Raw genomic sequence first — 21,968 nt, 5'->3', positions numbered from 1 at the left:
GACGGCCGTAGAGGAGGTAAAAAGTGGAGAAGCCTGTTGTTGCTTGCGTTGCCGTATTATAGGCGTATGTAATGAATGGGAGGACTAAGTCCCAGTTAGAGTGGTCAGGCGTCACATACATAGATAGCATGTCACCGAGAGTACGATTAAAGCGCTCGGTAGCCCCATTGGTTTGAGGGTTGTAAGCGGTACATGTGCGATGTACAATAGCACACTCAGCGAGCAATCTTTCAATGACCTCGGACAAGAAGGCGCGGCCGCGGTCACTGAGGAGTTCTTGAGGGCCTCTAAAACGCAACACAAAATGACGCAGTAGGAAAGTGGCAACCTCTTGTGCTGTAGCCGTTTGAAGAGAAGCGGTCTCAGCATAGCGCGTTAGGTGGTCGATAGCAACTATTATCCACCTGTTGCCAGTCGGAGTCAATGGAAGTGGCCCATAAATATCTATTCCAACCCGTTCGAAGGGTCGAGAAGGGCATGGTAAAGGCTGCAGTTCACCGGCGAAGGCGTGTGGTGGAGATTTTCGGCGCTGACAATCGGCACAAGAGCGAACGAAGCTGCGGACGAAGGTATACATACCACGCCAGTAGTAGCGATATCGAAGTATTTCGTAGGTCTTGAAGACTCCGGCGTGGCCACATGGTGGGTCAGCGTGGAAAGAGAAACAAATCTGCGACCTCAGGGTTCGTGGAACGACGAGCAGCCACTTGCGTCCCTCTGGTGCGTAGTTGCGTCGATAGAGAAGCGTGTCACGTATCGAGAAGTGTGGAACTTGGCGCCGAAGCGTTCGCGTCTTTGGGAGTTCAGAAGTGTGGGAGAGATGATTGAGGAGAGACGCAGTCTACGGGTCATTGCGTTGTTCAATAGCAATGGTGTCAAAGTCAAGCGATGACAATGTGGAATCGCAATCGGAGTCAGCTGTGGCATTCTGAGACAGGGAGGAACGGGAAAGGGCGTCGGCGTCAGCATGCTTCCGTCCTGACCGATAAACCACGCGTATGTCGTAATCTTGAATTTTCAACGCCCAGCGAGCGAGGCGGCCAGATGGGTCTTTTAACGTCGAAAGCCAGCACAGCGCGTGGTGGTCGGTCACGACGTCAAAAGAACGACCATATAGATATAGGTGAAACTTTCCAAGGGCCCACACAATGGCCAAGCACTCCTTTTCTCTGACGCTGTGGTTGCTCTCAGCCTTGGTAAGGTTGCGACTAGCATATGCCACGACGTATTCCTGATGCTCCGGTTTACGCTGTGCGAGCACAGCACCCAGGCCTACACCACTGGCGTCAGTGTGGATTTCAGTTGGAGCTTCAGGATCAAAATGGCGTAGAATGGGTGGCGTCGTGAGAAGCCGTCGCAAGGTGGTGAAAGCATCGTCGCAGGCCGGGGACCACGATAAGAGGTCTTTACAGCTGTTGAGAAGTTGCGTGAGAGGTGATATAATAGACGCGAAGTTTCGGACGAATCGCCGGAAATACGAACACAAGCCGATGAAACTTCGAAGTTCTTTGATGGTGGCAGGTTTAAGAAACGCCGTAACTGCTCGCAATTTCTCGGGATCCGGGAGGATGCCTTCCGTGGAAACAACGTGGCCCAAAATGTTCAGTTGACGCATGGCAAATCGTCATTTTTTGAGGTTTCATTGCAAACCGGCGTTAGTTAAGCAAGTAAGGACGTGCTGAAGGCGACGTAAGTGTGTGTAAAAGTTAGGGGCGAAGACCACGATATCATCGAGGTAACACAAGCATATCTTCCATTATAGTCCACGCAGGATGTTGTCGATCATTCGTTCGAACGTTGCAGGTGCATTGCAAAGTCCGAAGGGCATGACGGTGAATTCATATAAGCCGTCCGGTGTGACAAAAGTGGTTTTGGGGCGATCGGCCTCCGCCATAGGCACCTGCCAGTAGCCTGACCGCAAGTCTAACGAGGAAAAGAACTCGGCACCCTTCAAACTGTCCAAAGCATCGTCAATGCGCGGTAGTGGATAGACATCCTTTAGCGTGATCTTGTTCAATCGCCGGAAATCGACACAGAAACGAATAGAACCGTCTTTCTTTTTGACGAGAACCACTGGAGACGCCCATGGGCTCTGTGAAGGTCGAATGACGCCTCTGCGAAGCATGTCGTCTACTTGGTCAGCAATGACGCGGCGTTCTGTAGCGGACACGCGATATGGTCGTTGTCGCAGCGGTGAGTGGGACCCAGTGTCGATGTGGTGTTCTACTGCTAAGGCACGGCCGAGAGATGTTTGTTCAACGTCGAAAGAATGGCGGTAGCTCTCAAGAATGGTGAGGAGTTATGAACGCTGCGAAGATGTCAAATCTGCAGCGATGAATGGCTGAAATCTGTTTGCCGACGTTGAGTCAGGCGCTGAGACGACAGCCAGTTCACAGACGGAGGTAGAAGGCACCTCATCGGGGACGGATATAATTCTAGAAGAACTGATTGTCTCGACGTGGCCAAGGCACTCGTGACAAAGTAGGGATAAAGACGACGACTCGTGATTATAAATTGGCATTGTGGTTGAGCCTTCTACAGATCGAGAGGAGCAAAAGGCAGGGGGAGGGCTCTTCGGGCGACGAATATTGGAGATGGTGTGAAGAAGACCGTGCCGTCGGATATGGCACTGCATGAAACTGGCACGAACGCAAAAGAGCATGGAGGGATGTAGGTGTCATCACTAACGACAAGTTTAGCGGCAAACTGGGTGTCGACGGACGCTTGGTCATCCAGTGAGCAAAATTCAACCTCAGCCCTAGCACAGTCGATTACGGTGTTATGACGCGACAAAGAGTCCCATCCCAAAATAATATTATGGGAGCACGATGAAAGAACCACGAACTCTATCGTATACAGAACGTCCTGAATTGTCACGCGGGCTGTACATACTGCGGTCGGTTGAACAAGTTGAGCACTGGCTGTGCGAAGCGATAATCCGGAGAAAGGCGTCGTAACCTTACGAATTGAGCGGCAAAATCCAGCATCTATAACAGAAACAGCTGCACCGGTATCTACAACAGCGACAGTAGTGATATTTTCGACGAACACATCAATAACATTGGTAGGTGACAAATGAGGACTTGGGCAAACCGAAACTTGCGCAGTTCGTGCCTCAGGAACTGCGTCGTCTAGTTTTTCTTCTCGTTAGGCGCGGGCCGTCAACGCATAGGAGAAGGCAAGCGGCGGCGTGGAGAGGGCGAGTGAAGACGTCCCGACCAAGGGCGGTGGTCGTCCTGGTAGCGGGCTGGCATTGAAGTGGAGGAACCGTATCGCGCGTTGGAGTCAAGCGGGAAGAAAGGCTCACGGCGGTTTTCATTGGTGATATGCGTCCAGCGGCGGCAATACCTTGCGACGTGTCCGGGGTATCGACAAGCGTAACATATCGGGCGATTGTTGAGGGTGCGCCACGGGTTGGCGGTGTTAGTGCTGGTCCAGTGAACTGGAGCTGGGGGATAGCTCGCGCGAGGCTGGAACGGAGGTGCAGGCGCCTTGGAAGTTGGCATGGCTGCAGCCGCGGCGTAGGTGAGAGGAGCAGCCACAAGATTAGGCTCGCGAGCAGCTGGTAAGGCCTCGGTGACCTCTCCTTGAATGACGTCACGTAGAGGCGATGGTAAAGTCGTGGTAGGTTCTGGTGTGAAAGGCACCAAGGAAAGCTGTCGTGCAACTTCTTCACGGACAAATGCTTTTATTTCGGCTATTAGTGACGCTTGGTCATGACCACTGATCACACTAGACAGCGATGCCAAATCGTGCGCTGGAGGACGTCTTGTCAGAGCTCGCTGCTTCCGCAATTCATCGTAGATTGAGCATAGGCTAATTAAGTCGTTAACAGTGGTCGGGCTTTTCGCCAAGAGCATTTGAAAAGCGCCGTCGTCATTCCCTTTGAGGATGTGCTTTCATTTTTCAGCTTCCGTCATTTCGGCGTTCACACGTCTGCACAAATCGACGACGTCTTCTATGTAGCTTGTGAAGGTTTCACCCGTTTCTTGTGCGCGTGTACGTAAACGTTGCTCGGCACGAAGTTTTCGGACGGCAGATCGACCGAAGACTGATACAATCGACGTTTTAAATTGCGGCCACGTTCGGACGTCTGCCTCGTGGTTTCTAAGCCAAAGGCTGGCTACGCCCGCGAGGTAGAACGACACGCGTGTCAACTTGTCCACGTCCGTCCATCTCACCCGTTCGAAAGTCGAGAGCCAATCTTCAACGTCGTTGTCATCTGTTCCACTGATGATTTGAGGCTCCCGCTGAAGAACACTGCCTATACAGGCGGCCGGAAGAGATGGAAGCGTCTGCTGATCGGCGTCCGGCATAGCAGAAGGTAGCCATCGAAAACGGAGTTCCAGGATGGTAGCGGGAAGGTGTAAGGGACGGTACCCGGCACGGCTCCACCAATTATAAAGGAGATTTATTAAGCAGAAAGGTTGATGCTTAAAGGCTTGGAAGGCGATGCACCAGCCGCAATTCACGAGCTCGAGCCGCTGCTGCACACTCGATGCTGCTGCCTCTGCGCCGGAGTACTTCCTCTTCTTTACAATATTTACAACCATAAAGTTAAACTAATCAGGAAAAAACACAAACACACTTCTTCTGCTTTGCTTTACAAAAGGGATATGCAGGGGTAGGGGGGGTTGCGTTGTATGTACATATTGCCACCTACTTCTAGTAGTGGGCATATGCCAAGGTGAAGGCTCACTCCACAAAGAAAGAAGTGCACGTGGGCCCCCGCTCTGGCAAACAAGCCCAACCAACGCGCTTGGTTCGAGCCCTGTTGCTGAGACGTCTATAAACCTTGTCGACACCCCCTGGAGTGATGTGACAATTGGTGGAGGTGCTGGGTAGGCCTTTCACGGATGTTTCAGACCCCTCCTAGAAGCGGCACCACAAGCCCAGTGCGAGTCAACACTCCCGTTCATCGGACAAGCCGCAGGATCAGGGGATTGCCACCCGAAGCTGAACCTACAGTTCACACCAGTATAATAAGCACGTCCGTCCAAACCACTTTAACAGGTACGGAAAACCCCCCGGTCACTAGGTACATCCTCGAAAGTCCACAGGTTCCGACAACGTTTCATGGCACCGAGCTCGAAGACGTCGAGGACTGGTTTGTCGACTTCGAGCGCGTGGCTGCTTTTAACGACTGGAACGACGCGGCCAAACTATGACGTGTGTACTTCTATTTGGAGGATGGAGCACGTACCTGGTACATGAATCACGAGGAACAGATGACATCATGGCCCGAATTCCGCCGCCGGCTGTTGGATACTTACAGAAGTGCCGATCGCCACGAACGAGCGGAGCGAGCGATCCAGGCCCGCATCCAGATGCCCAATGAAACTGTCATGACCTATGTGGAAGATATTACGCGCCTGTTCCGACGGGCTGATCAGAGTATGACAGGAGAAAAGAAGATGCGTCACCTTATGCGGGGAGTTAAGGAGCAGCTTTTCGCTGGCCTGGTACGGAGCCCTCCGAACACGGTCGCCGAGTTTTTTGTCCGAAGCCGTCACGATGGAAAGATGCTTCAGCATCGATCCACCCTGCATGAGCGGCAAGTGAACACGTCCACTGCTCAAGTTCTCACGACTATTGGGAGCAACACCGAGTGTCTGCGCGACCTTATCCGCTCCATAATACGCGAGGAGCTGCAAAAGACTGTCACACCACCACTACCTACGGTGAGTTCCATTGCAAGCATCGTCAAGGACGAGCTGCATCATGCCCTTCGTGACCCTGTGAGTCTGAATAACGCCACACCCGCCCCGCCTGACTACCACCGTGCGACCTATGCGGAAGCTTTGAAGCGCCCTGCTTCCTCTTCCCCGCTGTTTCTTCAGGCACCTCTTACGGTTTCACTTCAGTTGGCGCCGCCTCTCTGGTACTACTAGAACACACACACACACACACACCCTTCGTTTACGCCAGCCCTGTGCATCTTGCGGAACAACCAGCACACTACCTTGACGACAGACGTGCTTCGCCTCGGAAATCTGATGTTTGGCGCACTTCTGATCGCCGACCTTTGTGCTTCCATAGCAGTGAAGCGGACCATTTGTACCGCCAGTGGCCATACCGGCGCCTCGATCTGCGCAGATTTTCAGTATATTCAGCGCCTCCTCGGTATGGCCAACGACCGCGGGACGTTGAGGACTACCTGACTCAACAGCGCATGCCACCGCCTTCTGGACGGCAGTCGCGCTCACCGTCGCCGAGGCGCTTTTCATCTTCGCCACAGCACCGTGCTGGCGCACGGTCCTCCAGTCCCCGCCGGGCAAACTAACGCAAGCGACCCTTGGAGGCGAGGTCGCTGGCAGTCGACGTGCTGAAGACCTCCGATCGACGCTAACAGTAAAGGGTGTAGATTCGACTGAGCGATATGTGTGGCTTTCTCTGGCTATACCGGTGCTGATAGACGGCTATGCAGTAGGTGGTTTAGTTTATACCGGGGCTGACTATTCGATACTAAGCGGGAAAATGACCAGACTACTAAAGAAGGTAATCACGCCCTGGCATGGCTCCGTGATTCGAACGGCTGGTGGCCACACCGTCTCTCCGCTTGGAACCTGCAGGAGTAGAGTTCGGGTCTGCGGTTATAATTTTGTAGCAAGTTTCCTTGTGCTCCGTGAATGTTCACGCGACGTTATTCTTGGTGTTGACTTCCTGCAGGAGTATGGAGCTGTCATTGATCTTCAAGAGAATCGCATCACCTTCTCAGCCGACTGAGCAATCGACAAGCAGGACGAGCAACAACGTACCGACGTTCTGTGTGTTTCTGCTGAAAGTATAAGGCTTCCTCCAAGAGCCAGTGTTATTGTCGACGGCACATGCTGTGGATTGCGAAATGGTGAAGCGATTGCAGAAAGTAATTTTGAACACCTGCTGACTCAAGGTGTTTGTGTGGCTAGGAGTATCATACAGCTACGTGATGGCCGATCTCAACTGCTCGTTACAAATTTCAGCAACGAACACCGACACCTTTTCCGTGGAACTTCGTTAGCGTTTGCAGATGAATTAGGAACCGTTCCCATCTGCTTCTCGTCGGACGCAGTGGAGGCCTCCGATACGTCTCTAAACAATATCGATATTAATTCTAAGCTCACGCCAGAAAACCAGAGAGCACTGCGAAAACTCTTGCTTGAATTCAAGTAATGCTTCGCTGCTTCCTCTAAGGCGCTCCAGACTTCGATCACTAGGCACAGAATCATCACTCACGACGACGCCCGCCCAGTACACCAACAGCCTTACCGTGTGTCAGCAAAGGAACGAGAAGCCATTCGTACGCAAGTTCGAGAAATGCTTGACGACGGCATCATCGAGCCTTCCAACAGTGCGTGGTCCTCTCCGGTCGTCCTAGTCAAGAAGAATGACGGAACGCTACGTTTTTGCGTCGATTACCGGAAGCCGAACGGCGTGACTAAAAAGGACGTGTACCCGCTGCCACGCATCGACGACTAGTTAGACATATTACGCCACGCCCACTATTTTTTCTCTTTGGATTTAAAAAGCGGGAACTGGTAGATTGAGGTTGACGAGCGAGACTGTGAGAAAACGGCTTTTGTGACCCCTGATGGCCTGTATGAATTTCTAGTCCTTCCTTTTCGTTTGTGCTCAGTGCCCGCAACCTTCCAACGAATGATGGACACTGTGCTTACTGGTCTGAAGTGGCAAACTTGTCTCGTATACCTTGATGATGTTGTCTATTTTTCTGAAACCTTCCAGCAACATCTTCGCCGCCTCAGGAGTGTGCTACAGGCTATTCAATCAGCAGATCTTACACTCGATTGTATCCGCTGTCGTAGCTCGGCAAAAGCAGCCTGTTGCTCAGTAGCCCATACAAACGTTGTGTCGTTTGAACCGCAGAAGTGTCATAACCAAAGGGACACTTCTGCGGTTCAAACGACACAACGTTTGTATGGGCTACTGAGCAACAGGCTGCTTTTGCCGAGCTACGACAGCGGATACAATCAGCCCCTGTTCTCTCGCATTTTGACGATGATGCTGACACAGAGGTGCACACTGACGCCAGTAACATCCGCCTGGGCGCAGTGCTCGTCCAGCATCAACACGGCAAAGAACGAGCCATAGCCTATGCCAACCATTCACTGTCCCGTACCGAGGTGAATTACACGACCACAAAGAAAGAGTGTCTCGCAGTAGTGTGGGCGATCACCAAGTTTCGCCCATACCCCTATGGTCGTCCATTTAATGTGATGACAGACGAACATGCCCTCTGCTGGTTGGTAAACATTCGTGATCCCTCTGGACAATTGGCCCGATGGAGCTTGCGTCTACAGGAATTTGATGTGACCATCGTATATAAGTCTGGACGGTAGCATGAAGACGCTGATACGCTGTCGCGTGCACCTTTAGTCAATCAAGAAGAAGAGGACGATGAAGGTTTCCTGGGCACCCTTAGCTCATCTGACTTGAGCAGACGCCAGCGAGAGGATGAAGAGATTCGACCGCTCATCGACTATCTGGAGGGTCATAGCGCCATTGTACCTCGCCATCTATCTCGCGTCATGACGTCTTTCTGCCTCCGAGATAATGTCCTGCACAAAAAAAACGCCCGTTCTACAAGCCGCGCTTACCTCCTCGTCGTTCCGAATGACATGCGGGACGAAGTTCTCTCCGCGTGTCAGGACGAACCCACATCTGGTCATCTAGGTTACTCGCGAACGCTCGCCAGAGTAAGTGAGGCGTACTACTGGCCTGGACTTTCGGCAAGCGTGAAGCAGTACGTTAAAAGCTGTCGTGAATGCCAGCGTCGAAAGTCGCCACCAAGCAAGCCGGCTGGATTACTTCAGCCAATTAATCCACCCCCAAGCCATTCGACCAAGTCGGCATGGACATTCTCAGCCCATTTCCTTTATCATCCGACGGTAACAAATGGGTCATTGTTGCAACTGACTATTTGACCCGCTATGGTGAGACACAGGCGATACCACGAGCCACGGCTTCTGAGGTAGCACAGTTCTTCATGTGCCACATTGTTCTGCGCCACGGTGCTCCATCTACAGTGATAACCGACAAAGGAACAGCGTTCACTGCACAGCTTATTGATGAAGTTTTTCGACTAAGTAACACTAGGCATCAAACGACGACTGCTTACCATCCGCAGAGTAACGGCTTAACCGAGCGACTAAATACGACAGTCACAAACAAGATCTTCATGTAAATCGACGTCCAACACAAAACATGGGAACGCATTTTGCCTTATGTGACGTTCGCTTATAACACCGCCGTTCAAAAAACAACCGGACTTACACCGTTTCGACTTCTCTACGGCCGTGAAGTTCAGGCGATGCTGGATGCGATGCTTCTTTGTGAAGGCGCCGAATAAATAACAACTGACGCAAAAGAATTTGCAGAGCGTGCCGAGGAAGCTCGCCAGCTAGCCCGGCTACACATTGGTCAGCAGCAACAGGTCGATGCACGACGTTACAATATGCGTCACAATGACGTATCTTACAGTCCGGGAGACCAAAATTGGGTTTCGACCCCTGTTCGACGCCGTGGCCTCTCAGAAAAGTTGCTCAGCAGATACTTCGGTCCGTAGAAAGTATTAAGCCGCGCGAGCGACGTAAACTACGAAGTGGTTCCGGACGCTACGTCGTCACGATAGGTACAACGAAAACAACCGAACTCTGACATAGTTCCCGTGGTGCGCATGAAGGCTTATTTTGCGCGTTTCTAAAAGACCACATTTGCTGTGTTTTTTTCATTTGTGCTCCGACAATTGCCTCATCAGTGGTGAACTTATCGCGTCGGACATTTGACTATTGGTGCCCTCATTCATTGTTTAAACTACTTTGTTTTGTTTTTTTTTTTTTTGAAATCACTTTACAGCATCGGGACGATGCTCTTTTTTTGTTGAGGAGAAATATTGCCACCTACTTCTAGTAGTGGGTCATATGCCAAGGCGAAGGCTCACACCACAGAGAAGAAAGAAGTGCACGTGGGCCCCCGCTCTGGCAAACAAGCCCAACCGACAAGCTTGGTTGAGCCCTGTTGCTGAGACGTCTATAAACCGTGTTGACACCCCCTGGAGTAACGTGACAATATTTACAGGCCTATTAAATGCACAGAAAGACATACTAATGGAAGAGCACGTAGCATATGTAGTTATATGCTTTCGCAAAAGTAGGTGCCAGGTAAAACAGGCAGAAGACGCTATATACATATGTACAATAACCAACGACCCCTTGACGTCAGCAGGCACAGCCAGCGGCACAACACAGTGTCAGGAAACTCGCTTCAACAGAATGCTAATTCTTCATGCGAACAGGCGCTACAGTGGTGTATCTGGGGAGAGGGGCGAGGGGGGTCACCTTGGTTTTCAAGTGGACATGTGTCGATCCTGAGTTGGTCGCCTCCCCAGAAACCGAGAGTGGTTAGTAGCGTAATATTGGGGCGACCAACTTGCCTTCTCTCAGGAAGAAGAATTTCGTGTGCCAGCGGCGAAGGAACATCTCCTCTCTGCTGGCCTCGACTTCCCGAGTTAGCAGCTCCCACACCAACTTTCGAATACGCGTGATGGCAGGTGGCGCCGCCCGAACTGGCCGTTGACGAGCTTCCACGAGTGAGTGGCGCTGCCACACAACGAAAAGAGTACAGGCGGTCACAAGCCGTGCATACGCGCCCTTGTTGCGTCTGTGACCTGGTGGGGGGCGGAACCCAAAGGTATGCGCTACCATGCACCAGACAGGCCGCGCGGCCGAACACTCGAGAAAGGCGTGCTTTACGGATTCGGTTTCCTGGCAGTTCGGGCAGCGGTCGTCAGGCACAATGCCCAGCTTCTTCAATCGGTGCCTTGTGGGGAGGAACTCCCACGCTTTTTTCTACAGAAAATCCTGGAGTTCGCTGGGCGGCAGGCTATTCAGCAGGGAAAGGTCGCATTTAGTATGCCCCGCTCGTCGCCGGTCCTCATCGCTGAGCTGGCTTGCCGTGAGTGCCTCCACTATGCGGGCCGGCTCCTACGCGTCAGGGTCATGATTTGGCACTTCCTTGCGCAGCATACGGGCTGTCGCTGCTAATGCCTTGTAGAAAGGCGAAGGCGATTCGGCATGTGGGCCGGAGTGTTGACCGGCATCCAGCCACCTGTTACACGGGCCGCTCCAATAGAGTAGCAGGCCTTTCCGGACATAGTTGTCTGCTTGCGCCAGCTTGTGGGCCGTCTTCAAGGCAAGCACTTTGCTCGAGTTGAGCGTGTGCGGAAGGCCAATCCCCCCTTTTTTGGTTTCCAGCTGGAGGAGCGTTCGCTTGACTGGGGCGGCGTCCGGCCCCACAGCAATTCATTCGCCATCATGCCGAGTTGAGTGGCCATCCGCGCTGGCATCACTGCTACCCTGCTCACGTGAGAGGCCAAGGCAAGCACGCTGGTCTTCATTGCGACAGCCTTTTCGCGCAGGGTCAAGTTGAGCAGCGCTGCGCACTCAGTGAGCAGTGCAGTGCTGTCGATGACCCACGTCCATGTAGAATCGTCCACTCCTTCACGTGAAAAGTATAGTTCGAGGACCTTGACCGTGCAGACCAGTTCAATGTCGCCAATCACTTCTTTGGGAAACGGGCCGAAAAGCACTGCTCGGCTCTTTCTCTCCTTCCATTCGGCTCCTGATGCCTTAGCGTATAGCTGGAATACGCCACGGAAGCGGTCGAGGCTTCATGCGTCCTTGAGAAAGAGCGATATGTCGTGGGCAAACGCCAGGACTGTAATCCCTTCGGTACCGGTCATTAGCAGGCCCCGGATGCACTCGTCGCTGGTCAGGGTTGTCAGCAGGGGCTCAACGGAAAGTACAAACAGGGTTGGGCCCAAGGGGCACCCTTACCTGATGCCTCTCGTGTACCGAAAGAAGACTGTAGTCATGCTGTTTACCGCGACACAGCTGCGCAGGCCGGAGTACAGGAGCTCGACGACAGCCACAAACTCCTGTGGAAGCCCGAAACGGCGGAGCACTTCAAAGAGGTACGTGTGTCTGAACCTGTCGAACGCCTTTACTTGGTCGAGAAACAAGAAGGCACCCGTGACTTTCTTCTGGGCGGCGTATTCGAAGACGTCTCGTGTGGCTGTGAGGTTGGCGAACATAGACCGGCCAGGCATGGCGCAGGCTTGGTGGGGAGCGATCAAGTCTGGCAAGAAGGTCCTCAGCCTGGTGTTGAATATGGACGCCACGATCTTATAGTCTACATTGAGTAGAGAGATCAGGCGCCATGACGACAGTTCGCGCGGGGATGCGCCGTCCTTGAGAATGAGGGTGATGCGCCCTTCGCTGAATGAATCCGGTTTCACGTGCTTCTGGAGGACCAGGTGGACCATGTCCAGGAGCAGGGCGCGCAAAACTTCAAAGAAGGTCACATAAAAACCGGCTGTCAGGCCATCAGTGCCTGGAGCCGAGTTCGGCGGCATGGCTTAGATGGCAGCACGATGTTCTTCCTTTACTGCGCCGCACAAGACTATGCACTCATCTTCGGCGAGTCGAGGCAGGCGCGAACATATGCTGGCCATGAGAGTTGTCTCTGGGAGTTGGCCACAAGAGTCCGGCTCGTGAAAAACGGCCTCGATGTAGTCGTGGAACTCCGCTTTGATCTCGGTGGGGTCAGAGATCAGGCTGCCGTCAGACCGTTGCACCTCCGCGATTTGAAGGGAGCCGTTACCTCGCCTCTCATTCAAGTCTAGGTCTGGTGCGTCCCCCGCCGCAACTCGTGATTCACGTGCGTTGCGGCGTTTTCCCGGAAGAGGCGGTGGTGCTGAACTTGCAGCGAGTGGAGATAGTCGCGCGTACAGGTCGTGAGGTAGTCTGCGCTCTGTACAATCTGCATCCGGTAGAGTAGCTCGTTCATCTCTTTCGTAATGCGCTTCTTTCTCATGCTGCCTTCTTCTTGCAGGAACGCTGTCCATCTCGCCATCAAATTATCCCATGCCGCGGGGCTGGTGCAGGGGGTGGTCTCAATTGTCTCTTCCAGGAACGCGGATATTCTTGGGGCGCTCGTGCTATCTTTGATGAGCACCGGGTCGAGGTGCCATGCTTCGTTTCTTGGGTGAGGGCCGGGCGTGTCTCCCACCGTTGTAACCAACGGGAGGTGGTCGGTTCTGTCCGCCAGCTCGTCGGGGAGGGTGAGGACTTCGCACGACTTAATAGAGCCGACGAGGTGCTCGGGGACGTAGGCTTGGTCAAGTCGGCTGGCCGTTCTCCGCGAGGTTCAGGTGAGGGCGAACTCATTGCCGTGCATGTGAACCCACGCGTCCGTGAGCCACAGGTGTCGGAGAATCTTCACCAGCTCTTATGTGTGGTAAGTCGAGCCACCTTCACCCGGGCCCCGGACGTCTCTTGTAGAGTCCATGACGCAGTTGAAGTGCCCGAGAACCACGTGGGGAACGGGCTCCACCAGATAGCCATGCAGCTCCCTAAAGTAGGTGTTGGTGTCTGATCAGGTCACCGGCGCATAAACATTAACAAAGCGCACCTTGGACACTTCGACGAAGACGTCTAGCACAAGCGTGCGCCCCTTCGCGCCGAAGACACAATGCGACTTTTGCCGTAACCTGTTCGTGACGAACACGACCCCTACTCCGCAAGCGCTCGCGCATGTTAATGAAAAAAAGCCGTCAACTTGGCAGTTGCGCCTGAAGGAAGTAACATCGAGCGAGAGCGGAAGTTGGTCTCCTACAGGACGAGGAGGTCGATACCGTTAGAACGGGCGAGCGCCACTACAGCGGCTTGTTTACTTTTGTAGCGAAAGCCACGGATGTTTAGTGTGGCGAACCGCAGCGTAGACATGTTCCGCCAGTCGGAGCGCCGTGCCTCTCTTGGGGGGAAAAGGAGCGATGAAATGTGAGATAACTACGGGAGTTGGGCATCAGCGGAGCGCGGGCGAAGTGGAGCGAGGAGGGTGCTGCACTAGAACGGGGAAGGGGCCAAGATAGGTGAGTGGGACAGCAGAGGGTGAGGGGAAGCGGGAGAGCGGAAGGCGGCGAGGCCGTCGGAGAAGGCGTGCCGCTTCTTTCTTCAGGTAGCCTTCTAAGGACTTCGGCGGCGGCTCCCGTTTGCCCCCACCAGCTTGTTCAAGCATCTGGGACTTCGCATCGGGCGGAGCGTCACTGTCCCTACTTTGGCCTACCAGTCCTTATCTGCGCTACCGGGCGTCCTTGCTAACCGTCCTCTCGTCTACGTCGCGCTTGTCGTCGCCAGGGCGTCTTCGCGAGCGTGAGCGTGACCACTGCTCAAGGGCCGTGGGGCGACTGACCCGCCTTCTCATCAGACTTTCGGCTTAACCATGCCGGTGGTGCGGGGGAGGGACAAGTCGGGGTTGAGTTCTTGCGCTCGCCTTCCTAGGGTAGCTCGTAGTACCCTTTGCTCTTAATGGGCAGTTCGTCCTGAGCGGGGTCTCGGGGATGGGCCTCCAGGTCTTCAGAGGTAACTAGCGCTAGCACGTTAGCCGGCATTGGCGGGATGGAGGGGAGGGCCCTTCCCAGTTCAGTGACGTCGTCGACAGGCGCCTTTTGTACTGGAGTCAAAATGGCGCGGTTCACCTGGTCCGCCGGGAGTGCCAGTGGTGAAGGGGGGGGGGGGGCGTACTGCGCGGAAGCGGTATCCGAGAAACTGGGCTCTGTTTCAAAAGGCGCGGCGGTAACCTTCTCGCTCGTCTCGCTCTTCTCTCTCTCGCTGGCAGGTGAATCCACCTCGCTACTGCTAGTAGATGAGTCGGTGTTTATGGCGTCGTCGATTCGCTCTCTCGCTGCTGTGCGGGGCTTGGTCTTAGGTGCAAGCACCTGGAGGCACGATGGTGGCTTATCTGGCTGGGGCGATAGTGAGCCACTAGGTGGGGCTGGATTAGACGCGTGGTCTGAAGTCGAGGAAAAACCGCGGGCAGCCGACGCGTACGATCGCCTTCTGAAACATTCCCTCGTCCCGTGGGGACCCCCACAACGCTTACATTCACTAGTACAGCCCTCGGTGTCATGACCGAAGGTTTCGCATCGTTTACAAAAAGGAGCGAGGCATGCCGTCTCCATGTGGCCCACTTCGCCGCATCGTGCGCAAACTCGCCTCATACCGCGATACTCGAACATTACGCGGTGCCCTGCGCTGGTCGCGAAGTTTGGCACCGGTTTGCTCATCTCGATCTTGACGACCCTTACGCCGTTGTGCTTGTTTTGGCGAGTGGCCACAGTGGCGAACAATATGCCCCTCACTTTGCCGTACTGAGCTAGGGCGTTGCTAAGCACCTCGTCGGACAAGTAGGCGGGGTACCGGTAGGCATTTACGTGCGTGACCGGCGGCCCTACGGCCTGAACCGGTACGTTATCGCTGTTAACCCGGAAACCTTCCACCACCATTAACCTTGTCGCCTGACTTGCGTAACGCGTACAGACGAGGAACCTAGCCCCGCCTATGTGCTTAAGGACAAGTACACTGTCTTCCCCAGATACTAGCTCTATCGCGTCCATTAAATCATCGATCGATACGTCACCTTCGGGCACTGTGATCATGAAGCAATTCTCCCTCACCGGGAGGTCGGACGTCGACGCCATTCTGGTGCGCGTTGCCGCTGGCTGCCAGGAAGGCGTGGCTGGTAGAAACTGGTCTCGTGCAGGCTAGCTGCACACTGGTAGGACTGCGGCTGAGCCGATGCAGGTGCAGCACGGGTACTGGAGACGGCGGGTGGGTTGCAGGAGGACTCCGGGATGGCGCGCGTAGACTGGGGGTCTTGCTTCCCCAGGCATGGGACGGGTGGGCGCCGGACAGAGAGGTCTGAAGCCCAGGGCGGCGGTTGCACGTGCGGGACGGCGATGGCGCGTAGGCTGTCTTTGGAGAATTCAACCCCGGGGTCGACGTCAGCGTGACGTGACCCTGGGTCTCGCGCGATGGCGCAAAGAAATGGCTAGCTCGACAATTGGTCCAGCCAAAAGGCCGAGAAACGATGCAATTTATTTGCACGTAATAGAAATCCAATCTTTCACACCTTGTATTTAGTTCTGGCCAAAAGCCGGGCAAACAGTAGCAATTCCGACGAGTTTGCACGATTCTGGTTTTGCATGAGCAAAACCAGAATCGTGCACCGACAGCAGCAGTGCTGGCTTCACTGCATTGCTTTTATCCCTAGTCCGCTTGAAGTATCTTGTTTCGTGTACAAACAAGTTAAAACTGAAACCTTCTTTTTCCCAGAGGTCGAAGCCACGCGTGCTTGCTTGCACGCGTACTCTAGATTGTGCCCATGACGTCACACCAAATGCTTGCCAGCGAACATTATCAGGCATGTCGGGAGAGATGCTACAGCACTTGTTTTAAAAACTGATGCAATGTGTACATGTCAAACTCGAGCACCAAAGCCTGGTAAGACAAAAAAAATACTGTGGAAAATGCGACTACGTCAGCCATCCAACATGGCTTCTACGCTGGCTGCCCAAGCAACGCCTCTGCTGCGACGCCCACAATCATCGGCAACAAGGTGATGCCTCTGGCTGCTTCAGCGTGCTCAACGTATGGCTTGCAAGTTCGGACGTGGCGGAACACCGCACCGAAGTCGACGAAGGTCCGGCCGGCAAAGGCAGACCCGGGAATGCGTGCGAAACGTCTACAGCGTGCGTTGTGATGCCGGTGAGTGAAGGGTCATGTGGCAGAGGGTGATGAAACGTGGGTGTGCGACATGCCGCTGCGATATCGTTCAAGCGTTCAACGGGCCAGCAGGATCTGCCTTTCATGGTCGAAAACGTCCTAGTTTCGCAGATTCCGAGCGGTAGGAGTGCTATGGTGGCGTGTACGAGGCGCTGGCGCGGCGCTTCGTCGATCGTACCGGACATGAGGCGGCAGAAGGCGGTCGTCAAGTGGTCGCGGAAATCAGTGGAGAAGTACTCGCCTGCGCTTTTCGTCGAATTCCGCTGAGTAGGGTTCAAGAAGACTCGCGACAGGTGGTCTTCCGGAGACGGGTGGTTGCAAAAATGCGACCGTGCGTCAACGTGCAGCCATATTCGTGGATTATTTCGCCCCACTACAATAGCTTCGTCACTGCGCTCGCTGGTGTTACTTGTTTTTGTTGACCTTCAATTGTGGCTCACACCCACTGTGGGGGACTGGCCGGTTTGTTGTTCTGCTTCATCAACTTCTACATATACGGCTTAGTGAAGCTGTGAGGTGTGATTAGTGGGTACAGAGGCAAAGCACAGCACAGCAACGCGTCCTGGGTTCAACATTGCTTCAGGTACGCGCGTGGTGCGTCCGTACGTCTAGAGCGCAAGTTTTCTTGGAACTTCCAGCAACTGGAAATTCCATTCAGGTGAGCGTGCGAGGATGTTTGTTGTAATTAAGGAGAGCCAACATGGATGAGCTGGTATGAGATGGTGTCCAGAAATGTAGTGTGTGATCAACAAGGCAATGCCCGCCGTGGTGGCCTAGTGGCTATAAGGTACTCGACTGCGGACCCGCAGGTGGTGGGATCGAATCCCGGCTGCGGCGGCTGCATTTCCCTGTGCTCAGATTAGGGTGCACGTTTAAGATCCCAGGTGGTCGAAATTTCCGGAGCCCTCCATTACGACGTCTCTCATATACATATGGTGGTTTCGGGACGTAAAACCCCACATATCAAAATATCGCCATCAAGGCGATGGCTGAGGGCACCAGCGAGGTAGCTGACCGCGTGGCAACGAATTACAGCCACCGCTGGCCGAAGCTGGGACCCAGGTCAGTGGACATAGGAAAAGCACATCGGGGCTTTGCCGCTCCACTGTACAGCAGATGTGTGCGGAGTGGGTCCTGTGGCGTTCTTTGCGATTTTAATTTGTGATGCGGAATAGTGTAGATGCGTAGACGTGGCGAGAGCACGCGTCGTCTGGTTAAGACGTCGCGTGAAGATGTGAAATAAAAATGCCTTCGCTTGTCCCTGCAACTATAAACAGAAACACCAACACCCAATTTCTAGAGGCTAGTTTAATTTTTGTTCCGAAATGGGTGAATGCGAAAAACGGAATTAGCTTGGCACGTATATACACACGTCTAGCTTTCCTCTGAAACAGTAATAATAAATTACTCAATAGTTTTATTATTGTGAGTAGGATTGTTAAAAAATTTGGAGTATGTACGTGTGAAAAGAACCGAAAAAAAGAAGGGGCTCTCCAATTATGAAATTTCCACACAAACATTTATTTTCCCAGAGCGATCGTAAGTGTGAATAAACACAGCTAGCGCACTCCCCGCACGGGAATACCGAGCCGGCGCGAATACCACGTCAGCTGGAGCGGCGTGACGCCAATGTTACGGACACTCGCCGCACCCACGCCGTTTACCTCGATATCATTGGTAAATCCGAACACTCTTTCTATCATTGTATTTGATGTCAAACTCACCCCCGCAGGAGTGAGTAGGCCGATCCCTGAGGTAGTGCAATACCGGGCCAACCCATGGCGGAGGTGAAGGAAGCTTCAAGCACTCCGCCGCGTCACAAAAATAAGTTTAATATCTTGGATCCGTATAGGATCCGTATCAGATGTTAAGCTGATAAGAACAGAGTGGAATTTTATTATGTTTAAGACAATGCATGGAATGTCTTGAGTTTGCCGGACGACATTGTTGTGATCCCGTACATGGCACCGGGATAGCCAGATGGAGGCCGGACACGGATGGTCGCACCAAGGACACCAGGACATTGGACATCCCAGGAACCGCCGGAACAGCAGCAGATAAGCCAGGGCACCTGGCAGGCAGCAGGCGACGTGGCGACGTAGCAGGGCAGGTCTTGTCTAGGTCAGCGATTGCCTAGCTGTGTCCGTGTCCCACGTGCGCGTGGTAGAAGGCACGGGACGCTGCCACCACCTCGCTCACGCAGAGTTTCTTCATTAGACGCAGGTAGCTACGGGATCACAGGCGCAGGAGGACGCGGTCGTTGGCCGGGTCCCAAGCGCCGAGTGCCCCGACGATGACGGCGGCCGCCGTTACTCTCTGGTAGCGGTGACGAGGTAGTCAGCGACGGGTTGGTAGCGTGCGAGCTTGTCGTTTCGCGTGTTGGTAAAGGCCTCCGGTGTGTTGTCGAACGGGCAAGCAACGTCGATCTTCAGGGCCTCCTCTCCACGAACCAAGACAAGATCAGGACGCAGTCCAGTGTCGCCGACTGGCCGGTTCTCGAACGCTACGGTGTAGTCGCGGGCAGCGGCCGCGCGAAGGCGCGAGACCACCGCGTTGTGCCGCGCCAAATACATGGCACTATGTGTCATGCAGTGGCATAGCACGTGCGGTAGCGTCTCCCTCACGTAGCCGCAGATCCGGCAGCGCTGGTCTCGGTCAGGTGGGCCCCACAAGACGGCGCCATTCATGGGTAGCAGGTTGAGGCGCGCCCGGTGGATAAACCGCCAGTCGGCGAAGTGCGTGAATGCTCCCGTGGTGATGAAGTAGGAGCTCGCACGATCCGCCGAGACGCAGGCCATCACCTTCACCTGGTTTGGCTAGTCCTGGAGGGCGTTGTCCCTGACGTGGACCAGCACATCTCGTAGCGTCCGCATGACCCAGTTCCTTTATGTTGAAGCAAGCCTTGCGTCGCCGCAGGTGATGGTGACGTGGTCCGGCCGCAGGGACCATGATACTTGTAGCCGTCGGGACGCCTTACGGGCCTCGGTTCACACGCTGCACAGCTGGGTTGCCGGCTTTGAGTAGACGACCTGTAGGTCGCCAGAGAGGTACGCCTCCAACTAGTAACGGGTAGCCTCCCATCCGAGGCGGGTGGAGGCGAGCTCGTAAGCGTTGGACAGGGCGAGGTCCCGTAGCGACTGGTCTGGTGTCGTAAGGAGCTTAAAAGCGGAGCCAATATGGCAAATGTCGTATAACTCCGCTGCCACCGGTATCGCTATAGCTCCTGCGGAGGCGCTCCCGTAGACGTGGTGCGTCGAGGCATTCACCGGTAGGTACAATGTACATTTGACCATGAGCCTGATGCCAAGGTCCAACCGGTGCCTGTCTGATTTGGTCAAGACGCCGCACCTCATAGAGAAGTTCAGAGCGGGGAACACAAATGTCTTGAGGGCGTCAATACGCTGCCAGGGGGCTAGTAGGGAGGAAAAAATAGCTGTGGCATTGCGAATGGCGTCTTCAATGACATTGGTCCCTGCTCGCTGCGGCAGGTGGAAACCCACCGGTCGTCCGAGGTATCAGAACGGCTCGGAGTCGCTCAAAGCTGCGACCGGGACGCCGGAGACCCGGAAGACGGTTGGCCGCATTCCGACGGGGGTGACGCCGCAGAGGTGCAGGGTCGTACACTTGCTCGTGTTGAGCGATAGCCCGAGCGGTGTTGCCAGTGTCTCTACCATGTCGATGCGTTGCTGAAGGAGGGCAGGACAGTCGGCCTGGGGCGTCAGGTCGTCGGCATAGGCGAGGATGTTTTGGTCGTCGCCTGTGCCTTGGATGCCTCGAACTACGGGGTCTATAACCAGGTTAAAGAGCAACCCGCTGAGCGGGCAGCCCTGGCGTAGACCCGAGCGGATGACGACCAGTTCCGTCGTGCCCTCTGCAGCAACGATGAGAGTCTGGTTGTTTAGGTAAAGGTCCTCGACGAGGGCGGTGGACGTCTTTCCGGCACGGGAACCACGAAGGGCGTCCCAGAAGGCCTTATGAGGCACGGACCCGTAAGCGTTTGCGAAGTCCAAAAAAGCTGCGCAAAACTCCGTGCCACCAGCTCTGGCTGCGTTCATGTGGTGCTTGAAGATGTAGTTGAGTTCGAAAACGCCGTCATACGGAAGGAAACCTTTCTGGAACTTGGACAAGACCTGGTGATCCATGATCCAGGCTTGCAGACGCGACGCAAGACACTTGGCGTATGGCTTGGGGGCAGTACAGCCAAGTGCAATCGGTCGCCAGTTGCCCGAGACAGAGGGATCAACTTTCTTGTAGATCAGTACCGTACGCGACGTTCGCCATGAGTCCGGGGTGCGACGGTGGTGAACGCCAGAGTTGAAAAGGGCAGACAGGAAGCGGGCCTCCGGGTCGACGGACCTCCAGTGCTGGCAGGTCATTCTGTCGTGACCGGCAGCCGTGTTCTCCTTCTTCCGGAGCCGGAGGACAACCTCGGCTGCCGAGAATGACGCCGTGTTTACCGGAACAGGAGCCACGGGTTGTTGGAACAGCGCTGACGTGTCTGTCGTGCGAGATGATCAGGTGGAGGCCCAATGGTCCTGGATGTCTCGTATAGGAATGGTACAGGATCGTATGGGTCCTTCCACAATCAGGCGCACTGCACGTCGGTGGTTCCTGCGGTAAACACTCGATCTGCGACGCGTTGTCGGGGTTGACGTCTCGAGCAGGGCGTCCCGGTGAGGACGGTGGGAGGCGGACAGCCTCCGCGGCCAGAGCAACAGCCCGAAACCACGTCTTTTCTCACGTCGCCCTTGAGTCTGGCGTCGGGGCTGAGCGGATCGTGGCTCGCAAGGTGGGGACCTGCTCCGCAAGCAGCATGATGTGGTCCGGTGGCATGTCCATAGTCGGTGCTTCGACAGAAGTGTCGTATGCGCCGTCGTCAGCATCATCCGCACCATTGTACTCCAGTCGCTCGGAAAGGGAAGGGGATGAGGAAGAGCGGGATCTGGCTGACGAAGGACGGCGGTCGATGACGGTGCCGGCAGCTGGAACAGTCTGTTCATCCACCGGCTCGTTCGTCGATGCGTCGTCGGAGTCATCGGTTCGAAGGACGTCGGCGAGCTCCGTGGACATCCGTGAGAAAGCCCTCGAAGCAGACGACGTGGAGCCGGAACCGGTGTGACGACGAAAAGGCCAGCCGGGCGCGGACGAAACCTCGCAAGTCGTGAAATGGGGACCAGGATCTGGTGGCACGGACGGTGGCGTTGCGGGAAGCGAAGGCGTCTGCCGAGGCGTAGAAGAGCCAGAGCCGGAAGTGGCTGAGAAATGGTCCGGCATGGTAGACACCTCGGAGCTTGGCGCCAACGGAGATGCGGTAGCCGAAGTGCTTGTGTCCGACCCAGTACACGAGGA

General features: G+C 54.7%; 1 pseudogene; it reads right to left on the bottom strand.

The window, feature by feature from the left end:
* Positions 1-18,352: 18,352 nt before the first annotated feature.
* Positions 18,353-18,532, bottom strand: LOC142766530 (U2 spliceosomal RNA; annotated as a pseudogene).
* Positions 18,533-21,968: the final 3,436 nt, after the last annotated feature.

This window comes from Rhipicephalus microplus, chromosome 6, assembly GCF_043290135.1.
Source record: "Rhipicephalus microplus isolate Deutch F79 chromosome 6, USDA_Rmic, whole genome shotgun sequence".
In the NCBI taxonomy this organism is placed as follows: Eukaryota; Metazoa; Arthropoda; class Arachnida; order Ixodida; family Ixodidae; genus Rhipicephalus; species Rhipicephalus microplus.
This window is presented reverse-complemented; position numbering and strand designations above follow the sequence as displayed.